Raw genomic sequence first — 23,822 nt, 5'->3', positions numbered from 1 at the left:
TTTTTTATTGATTATGAAATGTTTGTATCTATCTTACCACTATATTGATTCTGACGTTCTAGCCTATTTGGACCTCTCTTGCAATATGCTAATTGGCTCATCAATGTCAAATGCACATATGCATGCATATATAGCACATGTGTTGAAATATACAAGTGAATAGGGTGTGTGTGGGAACAAGCTCTTGGATAGAGGCTGTAAAAGAGAAGATGTAATTGTGAAAAAACCTGTGAAAAGGTGAGAAGAATCTACTGGGAGAGAATAATGGGTAGCATGAGGGAATTTAGGAGTGTGGAGTTATTCTGGGAGATATTTAGGGAAAAGAGAAGAGGTGGAGAGAATCAGGCAAAAGGTGGAGATATTCTGGGAGTGAATCATGGAGAAATCAATGGGATTTGATGCTTGATGTAAACACTATAAATTGAGGCATAGCCCTAATGAGAATTTGCTGGTTTTTGAGTATCCATGCCTACATTAATCTATTTGCTAATTATTCACTAATTACGTCTTAATCATTTGCTAATCACTTTGTTATTGATGTTGATTCTAGTGTTTGATCCACCATAGCTCATCATTATGCTCAAATTTCAACATGGTATCAGAGCCATGCCTAGAATCAATTAGGCTTATGAGCCCATTAGTTAATTAATGAGGATTAGTAGATGATTAGCAAAAAAATCAAATTTTTAGTGAGTTTTCACTTCTCCCCTTCACACCCAGTCAGTGGACTCCATTCTCCTTGCACACATAACATTAGGCTAAGCCCTTTTAGGTACTTATAGTAGACTCATAGGGCTACACACACCTTGAATCTTGTGGACCAATTCAGCGCAGAACTGCAGATTTTCACAGATTGAAGGGCACCGTTTTTTGAGCTATTTTTGACATTGCTACTTCATCAAATCACATTGCTTCAATTCCTCTTAGCCCAAGGGGTAATCAAGCATGCTCTACAAGCTGGTGAAGACAGAATTCAATTTCATCAAGTCTACATTGAGATCAAAGCTCTTGATCAAATCTGCAGGTGATTTTGGTAAAACAGAGATTAAGCTTTCATTATTTGGTCAAATCTTGTGTTTCTTGGCTTAATCCTCTACTAGAATCATTGCTATTGATGCCTTTGAAAGCATTTGAGCTCATTTGAAGTGGAAGGCACCATATCTGGACTCCCCGCATACTCTATTTGAGTTGGGCTTCTTCTCAGAAGACTTCACCAGTGAAGACTTCCCTTTGCCCTTCTTGTTGTTGTTGTTGTTGTTGTGGCCTTCGATCGCTGGCCAGCCAAGGCCCCGGAACCTCCGCCCTGTGGAGGGTTTGTAAACCACTCTTCCTGGTCCAAAACCATCGGCACAAGCTCCTCCCATGTGATGGTGCCGAGCCTCCCACTGGTGATCAAAGAAGAATAGAAAGCTGAGTACTGATGAGGTGTAAGATGCGACAACAAAGTGATGGCCATATCCTCTGAAGATATCTCCTTCCCAACCTGAAGAACCTCTTGCTGAAGAGCCTGGAGTTTGTTGATGTGCTTGTGTATCGTCGAAGACTTTGTAGGATTCATCACTCACATCTGCACTTCCAAGGAAAATCCCCTTCATGGGTGATACCCTGTTATACAAAGAAGCCAAGTGCTGCCAAATCTCTCAGGCCAGCGTCATGTGTTTGATGTGGTTGATCACTTGGGGTGTGCAATTAAGGAAGATGAAAGAACGCACACGAGCATTGACATGATCCCACAATTGTGCCTAAGCCTCCCACTCTTTCCTAGTAGAAAGTGAAAGCTCCTCCTCCTCCAACTCTCGCCGTGGAACTCCAGCCATAATGAAATCAGCCAAATCATAAGACTCTAGGACAAACTTCATCATTACCTTCCAGATGCCATAATTGGTCCTGTCCAATTGTGGGTCCACCGGGAATGTCGGGAGGGTGGGGATCTTCACATGCTTCTCATCCATCTCGTGTAAATCTGCCATCTCGGGGTTCACAAGGTCTTTTGAAGTGAGGGTCGGTGGGAAGAAAAATGAAGAAGAGGCTGCAACTGCAATGCAAGGTGGTTGTCTAGCAATGATGGCCTACGTGCTTCTCCCGAACAGCCCAGAAATTCTCCAATCAGCACCAAAAAACAGCAAACCCTCAAGCTCTCACTATCTCCAAGCGTCAAGCCACCTGGGACTCTGATACCATGTTGGAATGCACAGCGGAAATGAGACAAACTACTGTGAGAGAGAAAACGCAGAAGTGTAGGAGAGAGAGAAGGTGTATAAACTCTACCATGTATAGAAGATCCGATACAAAATGGTGTGGGGGGCAAGGCTGGTATTTATACCACCCTGGCCTGCTGGTCCGGCCAGCCTAAAACAGGGCGACAGCAGCAAGACTGCCCAAGACTAGAAAAAGGTCTAGTCGGCCAACACAAAAATGGGGCACACCTGGTTGGCCAGCACTACTACAGTCGACAGCAGAAAAGAACACCCCCCACAGCTAGAAAAAACAAGGAAAAATGGACAATGAGTAAAAATTGAGAAAACACCTATCCGGGCGAGCACACCCACAACAGATGCCTTTACTCCATATTGAGTAATATGGTACAGACAGGAGATGACTGTTAACAGGATCATGGATGAATCAGCCAGCTCATATGGAGAGTATATATATGGTGGCCCTCCCCCCCATTTTTCATTATCGCTTTTGGTCGATTGGCAAGCACCCTTCAGCCCTCTGCCTATGGAGACCACTCCTCACCTACGGGCTGGTTGTATCCATCTTTTTCTTGAGGATTAGTGCATCAGCATTTTGTTGTTTCCTCTCATCCCTTACTTGGAGCTTCAACATCTTTGTCATTTGTCTACATCTTTCTGTTGTCCTCTGACACTTTAAACCTCCCATTGAGTCCTCTTTCACTGCATCTAGCAATGCGGAATCTGGTCGGATTGGTGTAGAGGCTCCAATATTGGCTCTTTTTGTAGCCTCTTAAGAATGGTTTTGGGTTTTGTTCAAGGCCTTTGGGGCAGGCAGTGAGTTCCCCTCATTGGTTCTATGGTTGGCTTTGGAATGGGGTCAAGGATCTCCTCAAGCAGGGTCACTGGTTTGTACTCGCGACCAGTTGCTTAAGTATTAGCTCTAGCTCAGCCTACACTTTCCTTACAAGATCTTGGGCGTGTTTTGTTTGCTCTTTCTCCCACACAGTGTTGGGGTTCTCTTTGAGTTTCTTTGAAAGGTTTGCATAGTCAATGTGGTTTCTTCTCTTTGGAAGAGTTGGTTTGAATGGGAGATTACTTATTGTCTCCATGAGGGAGGCGGTTTAGGAGCTATTGTCTGAACCACTTTCAATGGTCGCGATGTTGTTGCTCTTGACAAGTGACCGTGTGTTGTGTTCCCGTGTGCTCTTCGAGGTTTTTATTATTTGGACCTCTAGTTCTGGTCCTTGAGCCTTTTCAGCCTTCAGGGGCTATTGCAGCCTTTTGGGCTTGTGGCTTAGGCTCTTGGGCTACTGGCTTCGAGGTTGAAGGTTGAGCTTTCTACTTCTTAGCTGCCTTGGATGTTTCCTTGGTAATTGCACTCATCTTGGTTTGGGCCTTGTGATGCCATTAAGGGGGACTATATGAATAAGTCGACCTTGTACACTTAACAAGTTAAGCCTCTTCGAAGTGGTTGATGCTTCGGCCACTCGGGTGATTGTCACTCTGTTGGGACAATCCTTGAAAGCGGCCACTCGAGTGATTGTCACTCTGTTGGGACAATCCTTGAAAGCATGTTCGAATCCACACTTGTAACATGTGCCTTCCTCCGTATGGAATGACATTGAAGAGGTGGCCTACATGACGTGTTATTGAAGTCTCTCGCTCTTTGTTGCACCATAGCTTTTAACAGAGAGATATAGTCTGTGGCCTGGGGTTGCCCTAGATATCCATATGAATTATTGCTCAGATGGCTTATAGCTCTCCTATTCTGGACTCTCTGAGTCCGTTGACAATGCCACCGAGTACTGTTGTACTGGTGCAGTTGTAGGAGGAACTAGTTGGGGTGGTAATATTGGAGGTGGGTATGGCATTGGTGGTGGTCGATACATACCTCTCAGTATAGGGTTCTGATAAATGGGCACTCCATTATGCGCCAGTTGAGAAGTATTTGGTATGGGTGGTAGGGCTAGTGGTTGCTTTGGTTCCGGGAGCATAGGTTGTGGTGCCGGGTTTCCCTGGTACCAACAATGAGTTGTATTGTGGTTACCACGACATTGGCAATGAGCACAAAATTGTTCTTGTCTAGGCCTTAGCATAGGACACTCCATACTTGTATGATTTCGGCTATAAATTGCGCACCAAACCATATCTCTTTGTGGGAATAGGTGGTGTCCTGTGATAAATGGTTAGAGGAGCTCATTGCTAATGAAAAGATTCAGGCGGATCAAAAGATCGGCGATTGAGATTAAATGTGGGTCAGTGATCTGGATTTGTGCACTCCAGGGCTATGCAGGAACGAAGGACAGCTTTTCTTCAGCTCTTGGAGCCTCGGACTTTTATTTTTCTGGAGGAGAGGATCGAATCAGTTGGTATCATAGGCCTCCAATGTGGATTTTTACCCCACCCCCTCATGTGTAACCTCCCTCCAAGAGCTGCCAGCCGTGGAGGGAGCCTTATTCAGACGTATAGCTCAGTAATCTCAGATGCTCGTTGCTTTACTGGTGGAAGGATCTTTCTTTTGGGGGTTTAACATGAGCATTGATTTACTCAATTCAAGCTCTTATCTAAATTTTTGGTTTAAGCTCAAGACGGGTTATTGTTAGCGAAGGGAGATTTTCCATTATGAAATTATGCCTAGGTTAATAACTCTGTTTGTCTGATAAAAGGATGACAATGATGATGATTTTATCCAAATATTAAATCAAGGTTGTTGATATTTGTGTGATTTGCATCTTGCAGGTATGGCTTGCACCTCAAGTGTTCGAGCAACTTCCATGTGCAATGGATATTTTCTTTGAGGATGATCCTGAGCTGTTTGGTGAGGGTACCAAGGTGGCATGGGCTCGAACAACAGACTTCTCTCCCAACGCTAGCATTGGACAGTCTTTCAGTTATTGTATCGAAATGTTCGAGAAACATGGAAAGGCACTTGAGACTTTGATGAGTAAATTATCAGAGCTTAGAGAGCTTCCTACTGTGGAGAAAGATTTGTCAATAAAACATGGGATCTCTTATAGCACTTCAAACATGATCGTTCCCATACTGAGCTCACCTTATGTTGCGGGGCTCCCCTTCCAGCTGGTTTTCCTTCTAAACTCTCTTGTGCAACATGGATATCTAAGTGGGCCTACCCTTGGGCAGAAGTTCATTGAGTTGATTCAACCCTCTGAAAAGATGCCACTAGAGCATATCATACACTTGTTGGGTAAGTTGAAATTGAGAGAAGACACATGCTATACCCCTGAAAAATGGTTCAAGACACAAACCCAACGATTGTCTAAAGAAAAGCATCAGGTTAAATCAAGCAAAAGCTTGTCGAATGATGGTCTTGTGGAGATCCGGAGAGTTTATATAACTCCCTCAAGAGTCTATTTCTTGGGTCCAGAAGCTGTTGTGTCAAATCGTGTGACCCGGCATTTCATTGACAGCATTGACAATTTCCTACGAGTCTCTTTTGTAGAGGAGGATTTCGATAGCCTCTCTTCTAGTGTGCTCATGTTTCTGAAGAAATCAGGTCCATGGGGGTCATCATCATCTTGGCAGAAGCAGCATACAAAGGTGTATGAACGCATCATTTCTATTCTGAGGGATGGTATCAGTATAGGCAGCAAAAAGTTCGAATTTCTTGCATTTTCTTCAAGTCAGCTACGAGAAAACAGCGTCTGGATGTTCGCGTCGGATGGAAAAAACTCGGCAGATGACATCCGAGAATGGATGGGGAACTTTTTGAATATAAGAAATGTGGCAAAATGTGCAGCTAGAATGGGGCAATCTTTCAGCTCTTCAACGAAGTCATTGAATGTGTACCCAGATGAAGTTGAGGAGATCCCTGATATATTGAAATCTGGTTACTGCTTCTCAGACGGTATAGGAAAAATCTCCGAAAGGTTTGCCACAGAAGTGGCCAAAAAATGTAAGCTAAAGAGGCTGTACAGTGGAGTACCATCACTGTATCAGATACGGTATGGTGGCTACAAAGGAGTGGTAGCAGTTGATCCTCGTAGTACATACAAACTTTCTCTACGGGATAGCATGAACAAGTTCCCCTCTACACAAGTTGGCCTTGACATCATCAACTGGAGCCACTTAATACCAAGCTACCTTAATCGCCAAATCATCATTCTCCTCTCTACACTAGGTGTGAATGATGCCGTTTTTGAGAGAATGCAGCTGAAGGTGATGCAACGGTTGGATCAGATGTTAGATGATGGGGAGGTCGCTCTTGATATTTTGCAGACTTTCTGTGGAGGTGACACTCACAGGGTTATGATGGAGATGATCTCAGCAGGTTACGGGCCGGGTCTCGAGCCTTTCTTGAAGAGGATGTTGTATGCTTTTAAAGTGGTGCAGCTCATGCATCTTCGCAAGAAGACACGCATATTTGTTCCTAAAGGTCGGCTTTTGATGGGCTGTCTAGATGAGACAGCAACTCTGCGCTATGGGGAAGTGTTTGTGAGTGTTTTACCGACACCAGGGACCCCACATAAGATTTTCAGTGATGGACTCAATCCAGTGGCTGTCCGTGTAGTGAATGGGACAACTCAAAATGTTTGCATTGTGGAGGGCAAGATAATCGTGGCAAAGAATCCTTGTGTCCATCCTGGTGATGTTCGTGTACTGACTGCAGTCGATGTTCCAGCTCTGCACCATCTTGTGGATTGCATTGCTTTTCCACAGCAAGGTCCAAGGTGAGACTCTTATGGATATGATACCAAGTTGTGCAATTAAGGATCGTTAAGCTGTGTGATATCTAGTGGTTTAAGCAAGTAAAGTTGTGTGTGTGTGTAACTGAAGGGCAGCTGTAACACGGAAATCTTACCAATCATGAAAATTGATCAAACACATGAACATGCCAGACAAGAGAGAGATAGACAACTCTGCGCATTACACACTAGGGGCCAGAAGATGGGCTGACCACACCCTCTTCCCCCCCCCTCCTCTTTCCCCCCTTTATGGTTAGATTACCAAAAAGGAGTCTATTTCATTTACAACCTTGTGGGTGCCCAGGGATTCTCCATTGGCTAGCACTGAATCTTCCAGTACAAGATGAAAACAAAAGAAAAACATATGCTGAATTTGATGTCCCTTCTCAAAACAAGAGAGCTTTCCCAGCTTAGAGCACATGCAGGACAACCATGGACAGCCCATAGCATTCCCACATCAGCCCATGATAGCCCTGTAACTCCATCTTCCACCTGTCTGGCTCACAGAGCAAATCGACCAGCCTTGAGGGGCTGTTTTCAGAAGTCAACCAGCTCTCAGTAGCCATAGAAAGAGTCGATTAGCAATGGTTTACATGCCAGAGGGTAGCAGAACCAGCCTCCCACACAAATCGGCCAGCTTTTATCGTGCTCCAGATGCCCTGACTAGTAGCTTTTTGAGGGCTGTAAACAGCCGGCTAGCACCAGAATCACCTCTAAAAGTGGTCGATCCACTCCTTACACCTGGTTGATATCTGTCGTGGTGGATGGGGTAGAAGGCTCCAAATCTGGTCGACCAGCTCTCCCATGCACCAGGAAAACATGCGTATGCTCCACTTGAATTCTCCTCTAGTAATAGAGTTTGTCCACCAATAATAACTCAGGTGTGTGCTTTTTAGGTCTAGGATGGGGCGCCTACAAGCAGTTTGCTCAAATCAGGTCCGGTGCCTGTCTTTTGGTTGCCACATGTATTAAAAGCCTTACCAGTGTGTAACTTATAAGTTGTCCGGTCACTTATAAGTGAGTGTGGACTTGCACCCATAATTATTAGTATGTGAAATCATAAAGCTGTAAATTGGGTTTTTAGGGGCACTTCTTACTTGCAAAACACATGTTAACCACGTGTTAGTCCCTAACAGGTGTGCCCATACACGCCCACAGGCAGGGTGCCCAGGCGTCCCCAGTCCCATGGACAACACAAGCAGTAATCTTAGGCATTTCCAGGCAACAAATATAAAATCAAGGTCATGCACACACATGAGTGCAACTAGACTGGAAGAAACATCCATCTGCTTAGTTGTATCAAGTAGTGTTTAGGGCTTCATGATCCTTCCGGAATCTTCCCAAAACATAAATACAGAAGATCACCAGGATAGCTAGTCCCAGGATATCACATCATGTCAGGCTCCATGAGCCATATATGTACTATCATGTGAGGCTCCATGAGCCATGCATGTACTGTCATGTCAAGCTCCATATGCCATACAAACACACCATGTCAGGCTCCACAAGCCATACATGTATGTCATGTCAGGCTCCATATGCCACACATGAACAATAGAAAATAGAAGCAATGAGGAATTTTGTGACATTCCCCTCGGCTTCTAAGTAGTTGACCGCAACTCAAAAGCTTCCGGATAGGCCTTAGAAGTTCCGGATATTCTTGAAAATAATCCTCGTTCATCCATTTTGCATCCAAAGCTGAATAGTTTTTAAATTTCACAAGATACCTGGGTACTAGCTTGCCACCTGTATGCTTATGCTCCTTATGAAAAACTATCTACTCAAGTTGTAGTACCTCCTCAGGCTCATCGAACTCTGGTGGATCTTCCAAAACTGGTTACATAGGAGATGGTCCCACTTCTGCAAGATTTGGAATGGACCATAATACCTGTTCGAAAGCTTTGAATTTCTTTACCTGGCCGCTTTCGAAGACGTGCTTTCTCGAACTTAAGTAACACCCGGGCATGTCATGATGTTTGAAGATCTGAGTCAAGAACAACTTTGCCATGTGCTCTGGCTTGATTGTTTTCCTCACAAGAATAAAATGTGCTTGTTTGCTAAAGCGATCAATGATAGTCCATATAGCATCATTACCATGTACCGATCTCGGCAAATCCACAATGAAATCCATTGTCACGTGCACACCCAGAAGGTGTTCAAGTGACATGGCATATCAGAGCATTTATAAGCATTTAGCAAATAGCATTCAGGAACATCAAGTATTATTTAGGGCATTTATAGCATATATCTCAACATGTGTAGCATGTATGGGACTGTTTCAGCTCCTACATCAGCACATAAGGCATTCATAGCAATTTAGAGCACGCAACATCATGGTCATGGATTGTGGTCAGCAGCCTATAGGGTCCAGTCAACCAGCTGACAGCAGCATATAAATATTTATGAAGTCGTGTGGACACCAGTAAGCTGGCCGACTGCAGTACAATACCCGACCAACATCATAAAACAGTATAAATAGAAGTGCATCATAATCAGTAGGACATCTTCCTCTCTTCTCAGTGTTTCCTACCTAGGGAGCAAGGAGAGTCAGTAGATCAATATATTCAGCATTTAGACAATAGTAAGGATTTAGATCAGCCATCTTCCTACCTCCTACATAGAGGAAAGCTGGCATCCAAGGGTGGACCTCAACAGTGGAGAAAGGAACAGTCATTCACCATCAGCATTCAGCATCTCTCTTATTCTGAGAAGGATATTCAGCATAGATCTATTCATAGATCTCAGTTGTAACCATTGCATTTTAATATAGTTGCATTGCATTGCATTGACACCATTGTCTCTCTCTTAAGCATCATTAAGTGAAGTTTATTATTAGGCTTTAGCCTAAGGTTGTTTTACTACGATCAATCTCTTGCATGTCACATTGGTATTAGAGGTAAGCAGCCTTAGTTCATGTTCATTTCATAAGTCATTTAGTAAGTCAGCATGTTAGTCGCTTCCGCTCAGTTAAATCCAGTTCTCAAGATCTTGTAGGCCATCCTTAGGGTTTTCCCCTTAGGCATGCATTAGTAACCCATCCATTTGCATTCTTGCACAGCATGTAGGGTTGCACAGGGCTTGCATCAGCATAGTAGTCATCCTAGTAGTCAATCTAGCATTTTGCATCTGCAAGGCATACAGGTTTTACCCATGAGTTTATGACATCCATCATCAAAGGAGTAGTTGGAGTTTTGGGCTTCAACTGGTAGAAAGGGGTTCTCTTCCACATAAGAAGATAAAAGTTTTCTCCAACATTGCCTCAGGAGGTTCAGGAACGATGGAGAGGGTGTGTGAAAGGATTCCACAGAGACAGGTCAGTGGTGACTCAGGTTTTCCGAGCAGATCTAGCAGCATTTGCCATGTAGTTCCCGCAGTGGAGAAGTCTTTGGCTCAAAGGATTCAACTCTTGTAGTCGACCTCAGTCCCCATAGGAGAAGAAGTGGGGCAGTGGTTTCAGTGGAGAAGGGTTAGTAGAGGAGTCGAAAGGTTGCCAGGTGTACCACCCAGCAATAGTTTAGCAGAGGGTATCTCAACATGTGTAGCATGTATGGGACTGTTTCAGCTTCTACATCAGCACATAAGGCATTCATATCAATTTAGAGCATGCAACATCATGGCCATGGACTGTGGTTAGCAGCCGACAAGGTCCAAGCAACCAGCTGAGAGCAGCATATAAATATTTATGAAGTTGTGTGGACACTAGTAAGTTGGCTGACTGCAGTACTGTACCCGACCAGCATCATAAAATAGTATAAATAGAAGCGCATCATAATCAGCAGGACATCTTCCTCTCTTCTCAGCGTTTCCTACCTAGGGAGCAACATATTCAGCATTCAGACAGTAGTAAGCATTCAGATCAGCCATCTTCCTACCTCCTACATAGAGGAAAGCCGGCATCCAAGGGTGGACCTCAACAATGGAGAAAGGAACAGTCATTCACCATCAGCATTCAGCATATCTCTCTCATTTTGAGAAGGATATTCAACATAAATCTATTCATAGATCTCACTTGTAACCATTGCATTTAATATAGTTGCATTGCATTGCATTGACACCATTGTCTCTCTCTTAAGCATCATTAAGTGAAGTTTAGTATTAGCCTAAGGTTGTTTTAGTATGATCAATCCCTCGCATGTCAGAACCATGGGAAAGTCAGAACCATGGCAATGCTTTCCCATGGTTCTTGTGGAATGGGTAAAGGCTGAACCAAACCAGGTGTCTTGTGCCTATCAAATTTGACTTTTTGACACACTAGGTACTCACGAACATAAGTTTCAATATCCTTGCGTAAAGCTGGTCAAAAGAAATATCTTTCCAAAGCCTGTGTAGTAGCCAAACTGCCACGATGGCCTACATACGGAGGAGCATGACACTCTTCCATAAATTTTTGGGACCATTCTTGGATCACACATGCGGTTTTGCATCATTAGAAAACCATCTCATGTCGGATAAGATAGGACAATAGTACCAGCATTCAAATCAGCCCAAATAAGCTGAAAATATGTGTCCAAAGAGTACATATCTCGTATCCCTGATAAGTCCTGATGATAGGTAGTAGTCACTGTATGCACTTGAGGCCAGCGTGAAAATATGTGTCCAAAGAGTACATATCTCGTATCCCTGATAAGTCGTGATGATAGGTAGTAGTCACTGTATGCACTTGAGGCCAGCGTGAAAAAGCATCCGCTACCAAATTCTTCTTGCCCGGATTATGCAAAATCTGAAAATGAAACATGGACAAGAAATTTGCCCACCTTAGATGCTTTTCTGAGAGTTTAGGCTTGTAGGCATATGCTCACTTATGGTAGTGCTATGTGTGAACAGGGCTTAACCAAGGGCACTTTTTCCCATGTGGTTTTTCCCCTTGGATATCAAGTGTGAAAGGACACTCTACATATAATATTTTGTACTTCTATATTATATGGATGTGACACACATGCAAGGGTTGACTTGCATTTTGTGGCTACCACACTTTTGGCTCTCTCTCTCTCTCTCTCTCTCTCATTTCTCTGTGTGAGCTTCTTCATCCTGCACCTAACCCTAATGTGCAGGTTTGTGTGTGTGAGTGTGTGAGTCCAACACCAATAATTGGTATCAGAGCTTGGGGCTTCCTATGGAGTTCTATCCCTCAAATCTGCAGCAAACTGTGAAATTCCGTCGCTTGCACAGTCTTTCCGTCGCCTGCGGATTTTTGCTGGCGCAGTCCGTCAGTCCATCGCCTGCGAAATTCCGTCGACGGAGCCAGTGGTCCGTCGTCGGGACCAATCCGTTCGTTGGCACCTTCCGTCCGGCTCTACTCCGCCAGATTTGGCCGCCACAGCCCCCCAAGACCGGCGGCTCTAGTGGATGCAGCACCACCGCCGCCCCTCCCGCACGGCGGCACTAGTGCAGCCAGGACTGCCGCCGCCCAACAGCGCCTCCCGTCCGTCGTTGCGCCATTCCGGCTGCCAGTGCTCCGTCCCCGTCCGCCGTCGCTGTGCCATTCCGGCCGCCACTGCTACGTCCCCGTCCGTCGCTGTGCCATTCCGGCCGCCACTGCTACGTCCCCGTCCGTCGCTGTACCATTCCGGCCGCCACTGCTCTGCCGCCCAGAGCTGGTGGCACTATTGGGGGGAGCTCCGCCGCAGCTCAGTTCACAGGCGGCGACGCCCAGCCCACCGGCGGTGCACGTCCACCTGCACATCCGTACTGCCCCTCCACGTGCAGGTACTTGTGTTCCAAGAAACTTAAGGATTCAAAAACAAAAGCTTTGCAGGCACTCTACTCCAGATTCAACAAGTTTTGGGGGACTGCCAAGAAAATTTGAAAATTGCAGTTGGTCCAGGGTTCACAGGCAATTTGGGGGATTTCTCAATTTGAGGCCAAATTGAAAAATTGGACATGTTGCTTTGCTTGCAATTTGGGGGTTTTCCAAATTGAGGTCGAAATCAGCAAATTGAGCCTCTTTAGTTGCAGAAATTTGGGGCTTTTGTGAAAATTGGCCAATTAACTGCACATTGAAGCGATTGGAGTGCATAAAAATTGGGGCTTTTAAGATTGGAGCATGTAATTGGGCATTACAGTTGTGATTTGTCACATATGTATACACATTGTGTGTAATTGGACAATTTGGTGCAGGTTTACACTTGCTTTAGTTTGCAGGAAAACATTTGCACAGGACATTTGGTTGCGTGGCACTGCACATTGGTGCTTGGTTTGCTTGCAGGTATATTTTGTTGACATGGCTCAAAATGCTACAGATGTATTTGGTGTGCTCACCCAGGAGGACAAGTTGGATGGATCTAACTACTCCCTCTGGAGTTTCATGATCCGTAATTTGCTGGTAGCCAAAGGGCTTTGGGGCATCGTGTGTGGTGATGACACACGCCCACTTACCATACAGCCAGCCACGCCTCAAAGAGGAGGTGCTCAAAGAGCTCTTGAAGTAGAACGTGCTCCCACACAAGAGCATAAGAGATGGGACTCTAGGGATGCACAGGCCATGTCATTAATAGCTCTTTCAGTGAAAAGGACTATTATTCCGCACATTTGTTCTTGCAAGACATCCAAGCTTGCATGGGACACATTGGAAGCAATGTATCAGGTACGCAACGAGGCAAGAGTTGCCTACTTGAAGAGGCAATTGGATCTTCTTTCTATGGATGAGGGTGACTCCATGGCAGATCATCTCACCAAAGTGAAAGATTTGCAGGAACAATTGCTCAACATTGATGAGGTTATCCTAGACAGAGGTTATCCTAGACAGAGGTTATCCTAGACATTGATGAGGTTATCCTAGACAGACAGATGGTCACCAACACTCTTCATTCTTTACCACCTTCCTACTTGGGCTTTCATACCTCTCTCAAGCTCTCTATGAGAGGAGGTGGTGATCCCGTCACTTTTGAAGAGTTGGTGGGTTTACTCTTGTAGGAAGAGCAAACAAGAGCAAAGTTATCGAGCAACCGTGGTGGAGACAAGGCATTTACAACCAAGGATAAGGGTAAAGCAAAGAGCTTTAAGCATGGGGGACAACAGTCTAGCAAGGCTGGTCATGGACAACCCTCTTCTGGTGGTGAAAAGTTTGACAAAGGGGATGCAAACAAGCCCAAAAAGAAGGGCAAATGTCACAGGATAAGGGTAAAGCAAAGAGCTTTAAGCATGGGGGACAACAGTCTAGCAAGGTTGGTCATGGACAACCCTCTTCTAGTGGTGAAAAGTCTGACAAAGGGGATGCAAACAAGCCCAAAAAGAAGGGCAAATGTCACAACTGCCATAAGCCTGGGCACTACATCAGTGAATGTAGGAAGCGGATTGCAAAAGAGAAAAGAAAAGAAGCAGGCAATGCAGTAGCAGACTCTTTTGATGACAAAGCACAGCAATCAGCTAATGTAATTCAGGAAGAGTACACTTTTTTGGTCGCATGCACTAGTGACACATCAAGTGCTTCAGACAATGATATGTCTTGCATTGCATCTGATAGACAGGATGTATCATGGTATTTTGATAGTGGTGCTTTGAGCCACATCACTTCATGCAAAGATGTATTTCAGCACTTGGTGATGCTTCAAATGGCCGCACTGTATCATGTGCAGATCATACCACATATCCAGTAAAGGGAATTGGCAATGTCATACTTATTGTAGCCAATGGTGGCAATATATGTATGAAAGATGTATTGTATGTTCCAGGGATAAAGAAAAATCTGCTCTCCGTCTCAGCCATAAACGACCAAGGTTTAAAGGTTGAATCTGAAGATGGGAAGTGTTTGGTAAAAGACCCATCAAAGGGTTATGAAATAGTCACTTCTGGAACACGATACAAAGGCTTGTATAAGCTGGACAGCTATGACAAGCGTACTTATGATGCAAATACAGTGGCTGCCCACACTCTTGCTATGCATGATACAGAGCTATGGCATGCTCGTTTTGGGCATGTAAATTTTCGGAGTTTGATGCTTATGCAGAAGCATCATATGGTTGATAATATGCCGCCTCTTGAGTCTCCAACAAGACATGTATGTGAGGGGTGTATTTTGGGAAAGATGCAACGAAAACCATTCCCCAAAGATGGAGCTGTTAGAGCTGAAAGTAAATTACAGCTCATACATAGTGATGTATGTGGTCCAATGCGGACACTATCCATAGGGGGGCATCTTTACTTCGTCACATTCATTGATGACTACTCCAGGTTTGCTTGGGTTTACCCTTTGAAAGCGAAAGCAGAGGTGTTTACATGCTTTCGACACTTTGTAGCAATGGCTGAAAATATGTGTGGATGTAAAGTCCAACACTCCGCTCAGATAGAGGTGGAGAATACATGTCAAATGTATTCAAGGATTATATGCTTCAAAAGGGCATCAAACACCAATGTACTGTGCCTTATACACCGCAGCAGAATGGTGTAGCTGAAAGGAAAAATAGATCTCTCATGGAGATGGCAAGATGCATGGTGAAAGCACAAAAGTTGCCTCACAATTTTTGGATGGAAGCTATAATGTGTGCAACTCATGTGTTGAACAGGTCTCCAACAAGAAAACCATAACACCATTTGAGGCTTGGTATAGCCGAAAGCCAACAGTGGATTATATGTGTACATTTGGGTGTTTGGCGTATGCACATGTGCCAGAACAACTCCGAACAAAGCTAGATGACAAAGCAATGAAATGCATTTTTGTGGGCTACAGCAATGAGAGCAAAGGATACCGTCTTTATAATCCAAGATGGACTATTACCCATTGCAATTAGGGGGGATTCAGATCAGCCAGCCCCTACACAAGAAAATCCTCATGTAGAACATGTCGAACAGCCAGCCATTCAGCCCCCTTCTATGGAAGAAGTGGAAGATCTTGTCAGGGAAGAGCAAACAGCCATAGACACAGCCAAGTCAGTGCCAAGATGGTTGCTGAAAACTTTGCAAGAAAGCAAACTTGCAGCTACACTCACAGGTAGAACAAGGGCTAGTTCCAGCCATGCATTGAATATGCATTGTGGGGAGTCTGCATTAGCCATGGGTGGTCTCTTTGATTCAGGAGAGCCTTCTTCTTATGAAGAAGCACATGAGAATGAGCATTGGGTGCAAGCTATGCAAGCTGAAATCTCTTCTATCATGAAGAATAATACTTGGGATCTTGTGGAATTGCCTAAAGGCAAGCATGTCATTGGAACAAAGTGGGTGCACAAAGTCAAAAGGAAGTCTGATGGTACTATTGACAGGTACAAAGCAAGACTTGTGGCTTAAGGCTACTCCGAGAAAAAGGGAATAGATTATGAGGAGACTTTTGCTCCTACTTCGAGAATGACCACAATAAGATCAGTGATTGCATTGGCTGCGCATAAAGGATGGAAAGTGCATCAATTGGACATCAAAACTGCATTCTTAAATGGGGATTTACAGGAGGAAGTATATGTAAATCAGCCCATTGGTTTTGTAGTTCTTGGTGAGGAACATAAAGTATGCAGGTTACACAAAGCATTGTATGGGTTAAAGCAAGCTCCAAGAACTTGGTATGATAAAATACATGCTCATCTAACCAGCCAAGGTTATGTGAATACTCCAGCTGAAAGTACATTGTATGTGAAGAAAACCGGTGCTGATATTCTCATAGTCATCTTGTATGTAGATGACATGCTCATTACAGGTACTAGCAAAGCACAAATTTCAGATTTGAAAGCTGATTTGAAAGCTGAATTTGATATGTCAGATTTGGGGCCTTTACACTACTATCTCGGCATACAGTTTATGCATACAGATGATGGCATTGTTATGCAGTAAACTAAGTACATAAAAAGTTTGCTAAAAAGGTTTCACATGGATGAATGTAAGCCCATTTCTACTCTAGTATTTCTTCTCTTTGTTGAGATCCAAACGATAGTGCCATGACATCCCAAGTATCACATTACATCCTGTAAGTGGTGCTAACAGGAAGTCTTCATGATCCAAATATCCTTGAATCTGTATGTGAAGCTTCCCGATGATGGGAGTGGCTTTGACTTCCTTACCCTCAAAGGCAGCATCTGCTTGACATTCCATGCCCAATTCCTCGGGCTTTAGCCCAAGAGCAGTAGCCATTTGAATGGATATAAAGTTATGTGTAGAGGCATTATCAAAAAGGAATAAAGCTATTTGATCTTTAATTTGCTCCAAGTCTTGCATAAAATTCTGCTCTTTGGCTTATGTACAGTATTACCCTGTACATCGGGTATAACATTCACACTTGGTTTTACATCTTGCACATTATTCCTTTTGGCATTCTAGGGGCATTGAGATTTCATGTGATCCTTGCTCCCACATAAGCACTTCCCCTCTTTCATGCAATAAAAAATGTGCTGTTTGGACAGCTTAGGATCATCCTTTTTACCCCTCGGCTTCTTTTTAGAGCCCTCTTTTGCATCCTTGGACTCATTGGGCATAAACTTAGGTGGTTTTCCACCCTTTTTTTGCTCATTTCCAGCTTTGAATTTTCCCTTGTATCACTTGTACTTCACTTATTCTCATTAATCTACTTTGAGTGTTGTGCTTCCATCTATCTCTTCTTGCTTGCTGCATCTATGCGTGTTTTGGTACATTGATCTCCACTCCAACAATTGGTACTTGAGCAAGTTCCTTGGCTCTCATCCCCTTGTTATCTTCTCCTCGAGTTGCTCTTTTGATTATCTCAGATTGAGCTATTCTCTTACGTGGATAAGGTATTCCATATAGTGTGTTGTTAACTATGTTAATAATTTTTTTTTGCGTCTTGGGACTCGTTCCATGCTGGAAGGTTTCTGCAAGCATCCTGGGGGAGTGTCAATTCGTACTATTTTGGGCTTTCTGCACAACTCTATACTCTGTAATTTTTCATACTCTTTCTACATCTCCAATTGTCATCAGTGATCTACTGGCAATGATTTTGGTTGCATTTAGTGGGCATTGATAGTACTTGTAGGTAGTTGGGATATTTGCATTCTATATCAGAGATTAGTTATTTGCAGGTAGAATGGAAGACACTGATGTATTTGGGATGCTTTTCGCTAAGGACAAGCTTGACGGGACCAACTACCCATTGTGGTCCTATATGATGCGCCATGTATTAATCACCAAAGGGCTTTGGAATGTTTTTATTGGCATTGAGGCATGTCGTGTCTCGCCGACACAAAAGCATAGTACGGGTACTTTGGATGGTGATACAAGTTCTAATGTAACTGTGGCATCTGTCTCTGCACCTCCCACGATAAAACAAGCTAGATGGGATGGCAAGGATGCATAGGCACATGCATTAGTAGTGGTACTTTTAGTGAAAAGAAGCATTATTTCTCATATTCGCTCATGTAAAATTGCAAAGCATGCTTGGAATGCACTTGTTGCACTTTACCAGGTGCGTAACGAGGCACAAGTGGCCTACTTGCGTAAGTAGTTAGAGTCTCAACATATGAATGAGGGGGATTGAATGGATGAGTACCTCACAAGGAGTAAAGATCTCAGGGAGCAGCTCGCATGTATTGATGAGACCTTCTTGGACACTTCTTTGGTATCTACTGTTTTCACAGTTCTGGCAGATTTATACTAGGGTTTTGCATCTATACTTTGGTTCATGATGAAGAGCAACCCCAATGTCCTTACTTTTAATGAGTTGGTTGCATGCTTTTGCAAGAAGAGTAATCTCGAAAAAATTGAACTAGTATGCATGTGAGAGATCAGGCATTTGTCGCCAGTCAAAAAAGTAAAGGCAAAAGCTTTTCTCATGGTGGTTATAAGCTAAAGGAAGAATAAGTCCAATTTTTTGGAAAGGATTCCGAGAAGGGGGGTGATAAACGTAAGAAGAAAGGCAAATGCAACTACTATCGGAAGCTAGGCCATTACAAAGATAAATGCAGAAAAAGGCTGGAGAAGGAGAAGAAGAAAGAGTCAGGCATGACTGTGGTTGATGCATCAGCACCAAGTGTTGAAAAGAAGTCAGTGAACTATGCATAGGATGATTGGGCATTCATTGTGCACTGTAGTTATGAACCTTCCATCCATGATATATGCATGTCAATGCATAGTTACGAGGTGTTTCATGAAACGTGGTTTATAAACGTTTCAGAAATGTTTCATAAACGTTTCTTTCAAATCCCATACATTTCAAAAACGTTTTGTACAAAGAGGGAGAGTACAGGTCCCAAAATTTATATTTAAGTTTATAATATGTAAAAAATATGTTGCCTTCCCTGCAAAACAATATTAAACATTAACCATTTACACATTAAAACATGTTACAAGTTGAAACTAAAGAATCTGGGTGACCCAGTTACAATGGGCACCCAACCGACCAATCATCTTAAATAATTTGGCAACATCAAGAACAAGATGCGGATTCCATCATCAATAATGGCAACTGCTCAAAACTTTAGAAATAATATATAGAGCAGCCTATAGGCAAGAGTTACATAATCCACTGAGCACTCATAGGTCACTGTCCCAGGCATAGATGCATCAATGGCATGCAAAAACATAGTGCCCTTGCAAGAGGACACCAAAACATTATACACATTCCTCTTGCGTATATCTGACCACCTATCACATAACAATGTGCAACAATACTTGCTCCACGAGAGAGGCTCTTTCAGCGCCTGCAGTCTCTTGGCATACCAGCAGATATGACATGAGGCATCTATACATTATATGAGCAGGTTTTTGGGCGAGTCAGATGCCCAGGAGGTATGTCCGACATTATTGCTAGCACCATTGGTGTGAAGCAAGGATGCCCACTTTCCCCCACGCTATTTGGGTTATACATTGATGAGGTGGCTGACTTCATTACACGGGGAGGCGGAGATGGAGTTGATTTAGCATGTACCTCAGTACATATTATGCTTTATGCTGATGATATTGTATTAGTGTCTGAGTCTCCAAGAGGTCTACAGCAGCATGTAGATGCACTCGATGATTTTTGCTCATAGAGGGGTGTTACTGTGAACCTTGGGAAAACCAAGGTTATGGTCTTTCATACATCGAGACAGGGCAGGAGTCAGCTGACATTCACTCTCGCAGGACGCGAGGTGGAGGTGGTGACATCATACGTGTACCTAGGGGTTACCTTCTTTGCAGCAGCCACGCGCTTCACCATGGGTTCAGCAGCCAGAGCTAGATTGACACGGGGATATGCAGCATTGGCTGTGCTAGAGAGACAGTGCCACCAGGCGCATTTTCAGGAGCCTCGGACGAAGGGGTGGCTATTTGACACATTAGTCACACCGGCACTGATGTATGGAGCACCGGTATGGGCGCTAGGCCTTGCTACCCATTGGTGGACACAGATAGAGAGACCACAGGTCCTCATGACACGCAGCAAACCGTTAGTACCTCATGACATTATCCGAGCAGAGTTTGCTACGCCTCCTATGATGGTAGAGACCATATTCTAGACTATATTCTTGCTAGACAGATTCAGAGAGATGCCACAGGACAGATTGTCATACAGAGTTTTTGAGGCATCTAGACAGCTGGCTGAGGCAGGAGACAGAGGATCATGGTATGCACAGGTCACACATTGGTTCTCACAGCATGGCCTAGACATGGATCATCTACCACCATTCCAGTATGACAGGGATGCACCACATATCCGTCTCTCTCATAGTGAGAGGAACAGAGTATTGAGACAGGACCTATGGCAGCTCTATACACGAGAGACATGGATATCGCCTACACAGCCTCTTCCACCGAAGATGCTATACTACAGAGATCACTTCATGAGTATCACTGATGATGGAGAGGCCTAGATACATGGAGGGCTTTTTACCACACGGCTCCCGAGTGGCTATTGGTTAGCTTAGAGTTTCATCACATCGATTGGAGATCGAGGCTGGCAGAGCAGCACGGATCCCCCGAGAGGAGAGGGTATGCAGATTGTGCAGAGAGGAGGTGGAGAGTGAGGAGCATTATGTATGCAGATGCAGAGCATATACAGCCATCAGAGAGAGATATCCCATTTTGTTCAGAGAGCCACATTCCCTACGCCAGATCTTTGAGGCAGCAGACCAGCGCATACTCGGGAGATTCATTCTAGACATACAGCGTCTCATTACAAGCTCAGACAGCTCCAGTGGGGGGACGACAGACATAGATTACTACATTTTTTCAGAGATCCATCCCACTCCCAGCCCCTACACAGCAGGGAATTACTCTCTAGAGAGCAGAGACACTCAGAGCCCGCAAGAGATAGAGGACACCTGGCTTTCGGACACCATGCCTATACCAGAGAGAGATGACAGAGATCAGAGCTCAGTTTCACAGAGAGGGTGCGGAGCGACTGGCTCGCTTCAGAGCAGACCCAGGCATGTTCTTCAGGGAGCTGTGGACACCCCCTTCATTGATGTATACCATTTTATATCCCCAGTATGGTACAGGATGGAGCTAGCTAGGTTGCATATCATGATTGTATTCCATGCATATAGCTTTGCATTCTCCTAGTAGTAGAGCTCCATCCCCTCCCCCACTCATTGTACTTATTGCACACCCAGATTCAGCTTTTTAGTTCAGTACTTTTTCATTTTGTTGGGATGACAGAGGATACCCCACACAGGTACACTGAATTGTCTCATAGGCCGAGTTCGGTCTTTTGGAAGACGTTAATAAAATCTTTCTTTCTTTCTTTCTTTCTCCCTCTCTCACACACACTCTCTCTTTTCCTCCCTCAAGGCCTCTCTCTAGAGTCTAGACACACACACACTCTCTCTCTCTCCCTCTCTCATACACACACATTCTCTCTCTCATAATCCATCATGCCTAAGCCGGCCAATCCCGCATGGGATCGTTTCACCATAGTGCTTGGACTCTCCACCGCCGGTTCAGGAGGGAAGCGTTGGAAATGCCGGTATTGCGGCTTTGAAGGGAATAGCACCATCACCTGAGTGCTTCGTCACATGGCAAAGTTGGGAGGAGGTGGAATCTCCGGATGTTAATCCATTCCACAAGCCATTGCCGATGAGGTGATTAGGGAGAACTCTCATTTGCAAGTGGATAACACAAGGTCAAGCCCACCTCTGTGACAACAAGAGCTCGAGGAAGAGAGACTCATGCCCTCTTCAGCATGTGGAAGCTCAAGTGTCAATATTGGGGAAGGATCGGGGTCAAGCTCCCAATCAAAGCGACCACGACATCCCTTTGATGATGCTGGTGCTAGAGGGCTTGTACAACCCACTTTACAAGCCACTCAAAACACGAAGGCCTATGTAAAAGAGCGGCAACGAGTGGTGGAGATTGAGATTGCACGCACCATCATTGAGTGCAATCTCTCTTTTCATGTCCTTCAAACCCCGCAATGGAAGAGGATGGTCAAGGCCATTGCTGGCGTCGGTTCATGCGATGGATGGACGGGAGTGAGCTACGTTGACATGAGGACGAGAAGCTCACCGAGGAGAACGAGAGGATTGCCTAATTCGTTTGCCTATTCGTTTGGGATGGGCCAAGCATGGATGTAGCATCCACTCCGATGGATGGAGTGATCGGAAGAGGAGAAGCATCATCAACATCCTCCTGTCTTGCCCTCTTGGCATGTATTTCCTACGAGGAGTGGATGTCGGGAAAGCCGGTAGAAAGACAAGTGGGAGTTCCATGTTCCAACACATCCGCCAAGCAATCATCGAGGTAAATTATTCTTTGTACATACTATAAGTCTACATGTTTATGTAACATAGTACATGTCACATAGATGATAGTACTAATTACATGAGCACTTTGGGTTGTAGGTTGGCCATGCAAATGTGGTGCAAGTCATCACTGACAATGCATCCAATTGCCGTGCAATGGGTCGCATGGTGGAGGAGGAGTTCCCAACAATTGTTTGGACTCCATGCACATCCCATTGCATTGACTTGCTCATGGAAGATATCGGCAAGTTGCCTTGGGTCAAGGACATTTTGGCCCAAGCAACCACCATTGTGACCTTCTTCACTAAGAAGGTGAAACCCTTGGCCATCTTCCATGTTCATTCGCGATTGGAGCTCGTGAAGCCCTCCAAAACAAGGTTTGCCTACATGTGGATTGTTTTGGAGAGACTACATGCCGTTCGTAGTGAGCGTCAACGCATGGTGGTGTCCCAAGAGTGGGAAGAATGGGATGATCATCTAAGTCCCGAGGCTTATACGGTGCAACGTAAGTGCTTGGATCCTTCTTTTTGGGATGATGCACGGGCCGTCGTAGTTGCGATGACTCCATTGTATCGAGTACTTTGCATGTCAGACATGGAGGGATCCACTTTGGGCCTTCTCACACATTTCATGAGAAATGCAATTGAGGAGCTTCAAGCTTGCACGACACTTGATGCAAGAAGGTTAGTAAGTTATTCCTTCCTCATGTACCCTCTTTTTTTTAAAAAAAAAAATTCCGGGAGAGAGATCCTACTAATAGTTAACATTACAACTCGCTCAACGTCCCAACCACGCTGGTGTTGTGAGCTACAAGATCATCTACACGGCCCTCTGAAGAGGGCGACGAGCACACTCGACCACAGAGAGCGGAGGGGCTACACTGGAGTCCTCCCGGGAAAGGCGGCCAGAACACGATCGACGCCGAAAGGGAAGCTTATGGAGAGCGCGGATGAGAGGTGCCACCGAGGGGTCCAAGCAAGGTTTGAACCCAAGACCTTTCGGTCCTAGGCAAACACTTTACCACTTGGACTATCACCTCTTTGGCCTCCCTCATGTACTCTTGTGTACATAGTACTTGTAAGTTTGATTTTAAATTTTTCTATGTATAATGTGGCATATGCTTTAATAGGCTTGATGAGATCAAGACCATTGTGGATAGGAGGTGGCAATGGATGTGTAGGCCTATTCATGGTATGGCCGCATTCCTTCATCCTCTTTACAAAACAAGGGAACTCTTCTCGGATCAAGAGATCCAGTCCAATGCAGACGTCTATATATGCGTCATGTGCTTGATGATGAAGTACAAATCAAGATGGACGAGGAGCTCATTGCCTACAACAACTTGACCGGGCAAT

At 44.5% G+C, this 23,822-nt stretch overlaps 1 pseudogene across 1 annotated transcript in view; it reads left to right on the top strand.

The window, feature by feature from the left end:
* The first annotated feature begins 4,319 nt into the window (after nt 1–4,319).
* Nucleotides 4,320–23,822, top strand: part of LOC147607680 (putative RNA-dependent RNA polymerase 1) — a 41,130-nt pseudogene continuing 21,627 nt past the window's right edge. Inside the window, exons 1-2 of the transcript XR_015264663.1 lie at nt 4,320–4,678; nt 4,917–6,865. The product of XR_015264663.1 is annotated as a putative RNA-dependent RNA polymerase 1 (transcript). The remainder of the gene's footprint in view (nt 4,679–4,916; nt 6,866–23,822) is intronic.

The sequence above is a fragment of the Cibotium barometz genome, chromosome 55 (genome assembly GCF_041138505.1).
Source record: "Cibotium barometz isolate CiBa-2024 chromosome 55, ASM4113850v1, whole genome shotgun sequence".
NCBI classification, from domain to species: Eukaryota; Viridiplantae; Streptophyta; class Polypodiopsida; order Cyatheales; family Cibotiaceae; genus Cibotium; species Cibotium barometz.
This window is presented reverse-complemented; position numbering and strand designations above follow the sequence as displayed.